The sequence below is a fragment of the Strix uralensis genome, chromosome 20, assembly GCF_047716275.1.
Source record: "Strix uralensis isolate ZFMK-TIS-50842 chromosome 20, bStrUra1, whole genome shotgun sequence".
Classification (NCBI taxonomy): Eukaryota; Metazoa; Chordata; class Aves; order Strigiformes; family Strigidae; genus Strix; species Strix uralensis.
In genome coordinates this window covers 785,166-788,832 of record NC_133991.1, presented here as the reverse complement: position 1 = coordinate 788,832, position 3,667 = coordinate 785,166, and the positions used below count along the sequence as shown (strand labels likewise).

Here is a 3,667-nt window from a genome sequence, read left to right as displayed (position 1 = left end):
TATGTTGTGAAAAACACTAGACTGCTCAGAGAGGCTGAATACGGAGAAGATAGTTAAGCCTCTCCGTAGCATTCACCGTGTTGAATGTGAGCTGTTTGCTTGCCCTTGAGACTTTGCCTTTTCCCAAATCTGTATTGCTGGACTGGCCTGGCAGGTAGGAAAGTTGAGTCCCTGTGAGATCAAACACCTTGCCTGGTCCCTGGCAGAGCTGTAATTAGATGACTGCAAATCTGTGACCTTTAATGTCACCCTTGGTCCATCTTAGGTGCTGCCTCTGTCATGGGGGGGATTTTATTTTTTCTATCTATAGGAAAGAGGAAAAAGTAGTTTTGGGTTGGTTCAGGAAATGAGGAAGGTTTCTTCTCTGGCCTGGTTGCCCTGGGAGTCCCCGTGCGGTTTTGTAAGGGAAAGTGTCAGGGCTGTCTCTGTGGTGGAGCCCACGGGGGATGCTCTGGGGATAGGAATGAAGCAAACACCTTGGAGGGAAGGGTGGTGGATATATGTACCTTCTCTTATGCTCTTGCTTACAGGACATCACCTGGGTCTGCTGAGGCTTTCTGGAGTGCTTGAATACCTGAACTAGAGGCTGTGGGATAGGAGTGTGATTCCTGCAGGCCCTGCCGGGGATCCCAGCTCATGTACCGGGACTTTGCTGCTGGGTTTGCTGGTGCCTGGAGGGAGAGACGTGCTGGAGAGGCTTGAGACATGGTGGCTGCTCCAGCCAGCACACCGCTCCTCCCTGTTTGCAGGGACAGGATGGTCCCGGGCGTGGCACAGTCCTCATGTGTTGTCTTTCCTGATTGCAGATGAATTTCTTCCTGACAAAGGATCTCTTATTTACCAAGACTTCATCTGCTCCTGCTGTTTATTGCCCACCTGAAATCCTCCTTGTCTCCTGCTGGCCTTGTTGTTGTCCTTCCAGGAGCAGCCAGTTGTGCCTCTGCCACAGTGGGGTGAGCAATGGAGTCGGACGGGGTCAGTGGTTGGCAGCTGGCAGCTGCTTTTGGTTTCCATCTGCTCCCCCTCTTCCCTTTTAATGAGATCAGGTGCCAGGGTGCACTAGGAAGACTTTTCAGTGTGAGAAGAAGTCATAACTGGGGTACTCAGGTCCCTGTTTTCATCCTTGGCAGAGAGAGGCTGCTCAAATAAAACCTGCACCCTCTTGAGCTGCTCCTGTAACAGACCTGGTAATGGGAAACAGAAGCTCTGCCGTGAGGCTGACAGCTCCGGGTTGGGCGGGTCTGTCCTGCAACGCTGAGCCTTGAGACTCAGAGATGTTTGTGCTGATGGTCACTGAGATGCAAACCTGGCTGTTTCTGGGCCCATTGGGGTGCCTACCTTTTAATTTTTTTATCCTCATTTTTGTTTTTTTAATGTGGCTACTGTCTTGTCTTCTAAAACCCCAGCTGTTTTAAATGATACCAGTGGCTCGGCAGATTCATTCTTTCAGGCCTTTGATGCTCCCTGCACAGACCGATCAGCGTTTCTGATCACCCGGTCTGATTTCACGAGTGGCTCCGCTCCTGCTTTGTGTTTTGAAGGGTTTTCCCCTCTGCTTTTGGGGCCATATGCTTATTACAAAGCTGTTTTTTCATGAGTGGGAAGATTTCTCTCAAGGAGAATCTGCAGGAGATGTTTGGGGCTGGTTTTGTTTCTGGCTCTTTGATTCATGGTAGTTCTTGGGATGTGTGAAGGGTGGGAAGAGGTTCAAAGGGAGAACCCAAGGAGCTGGTTTAACAGTTCAGCTTGGACGATTTCTATGTGGAAAATGAAAACCTGCCCCTCTGCTCCCACTGCCAAAATGTGATGTGCTGGGAGTCAGCGTGGAGACCTCGATCACGTCAAAGCTGTGGAGTCTGACAGTACTTCCACGGCAGAGAGCAGAGGCTCTTTGAAGGGGTGCACTAGGTGCCCTGTTTAAAAATCATGAAGCCCTGGCTTAGGTTCGAGCCCAGGACGGCCTCTGTGTGTCTGTTCTTTAACAAAATGCCCAGGTTTTTTGACAAAAGACTTTTGGATACAAATGCAGCCAAATATTTGACTAATCCAGCAATTGCTTTGGGATTTTGCTTGAGTTCAAACTCAGCAGTTGTGGCTGTTGCATGGTTGTATTAAGCCTGTGAAGGCAACTGCCCAGAGCAGGTAAAGCCACATTCCACTTTGCCTTTTTTCTTGATGCCTGTTCACCTTGTAACTTCCTTGGCCAGCAGAGCTGGTGCCTTCAGGCTGCCCCAGCACCTCTTGGCACAGCCCGTGTGCTGCAGGGAGCTGCACCCGCTGGCCTGGCAGTGGCGAGGAGACCAGCTTGTCCCTTCAGTGCTTCACAAGGCATAAAGAAAGCAAGCTGCTCCTTTCCCAGCACTGCTTCTGAACACGCTGTGGTGCTTTGTAGCTGCCATGACCGTGCCTGGGGCTCCTGTGGGCTGAGGCTGAAATGCATGTCACGGGCTGAGTTTGTCCCTTCCCTGTGTCCCACTTACAGCTCTTGTTTTTTCTAATCTTCCTCTCCTTTGCTTCAAATCGCAGACCCAGGTGTTGGTGTTTGAAAGTGGCCTGCAGGAGAGGTACTGGACCTGCTGGGGCTTTGGATGACCGATTTGCTGTGAAGCCAGGAGCCAAGGAGACCCGTCCCACTGCAAATGGAGCTGCCAAGTGATGCCAGAAGCTGCAAATGCCAACCAAGCTGTGGTGGACCAGGTAAAGCACATGAAGTTCTTTTTTCTTGGCCTGAAGAAGTTGGAGGGAAGGTCCACTTGTGGCATTTAGTGTGGTCCTTGGAGCTGACCATGAGAGGGTCTTGCTGGGCTGTGGGTGCTCAGGTATTGCCATGGTTTTAAATGCGTGAGATGCCCAGTAGTAGAGAGCTGCCATGTGCTTGGGCTCTGAAGGAGGCTCTGTGCCCTCCTTGGGTGGAGGAGTGGAGGGCCTGGTGCTCCCCAGCCTGTGGTGCCCCATGGCACTGGGTGGGATGGAGAGTGTCCTGGCAGGACCCTGCCAGCTGAGGAGAAGAGCTGGGTGCGGAGGAGGAGAGGCTGACCCCTGCTCTGCCTCTGTGACTGTGAAAGGCCACTAAGCCCTGCTCCTACAGTGTGCTGGTACTGCAGCGTGTTTCTGCCCTCAATATGGTGAAGACTTCGGTGGTTTTTAGCTGCCAGAGGAAACACAAGGCCAGGAGAGTTGGGATTAAGGTAGAGTGAGCCCCAGGAACAACTACTGAAGCATCTTGTAACTGTGTAGGTGATCAGTGCCCTTGACAAATGTTCACTTTCTTGTTTAGGCTGAGATGCCTAAGGGCAGTACCCTGCTGAGTCAGGCCTGAACCTCCATCCAGAATGGACCCATCTTCCTGTGGCATTGTCTCCTGGCAGTCACAGCCTCACAGTTACTGCCTTGCTAACCTCCAGGTCAGAGATTCCCTTTGAGCTGTGATTAACTTCTTGAGGCTTGTAAATTTTCTTCTGCATTTACACAAAGACAGCTGGCTGGATTAAATGGTTTCATAGTATTACAGAAAAAGAAAACCTAGGAGGCATTACACTTGTTGGGGCCAAGGACTTTGCTTTGTTTCAAAAAGCAGTGGGGAAAAACCAATTTACTCTTCTTGGATATCATGGTTGCACCGCTAATGTTGGGGTGTGCAAAATGTAGACATTTGAGATACTGTCTT

At 50.9% G+C, this 3,667-nt stretch overlaps 1 long non-coding RNA gene across 1 annotated transcript; it reads left to right on the top strand.

Moving 5' to 3' along the window:
• The first annotated feature begins 905 nt into the window (after positions 1-905).
• LOC141952746 (uncharacterized) lies at positions 906-3,375 on the top strand. The gene is made up of 3 exons (XR_012631725.1): positions 906-953; positions 2,527-2,697; positions 3,278-3,375. It is a non-coding gene; the product is annotated as an uncharacterized LOC141952746 (long non-coding RNA).
• Positions 3,376-3,667: the final 292 nt, after the last annotated feature.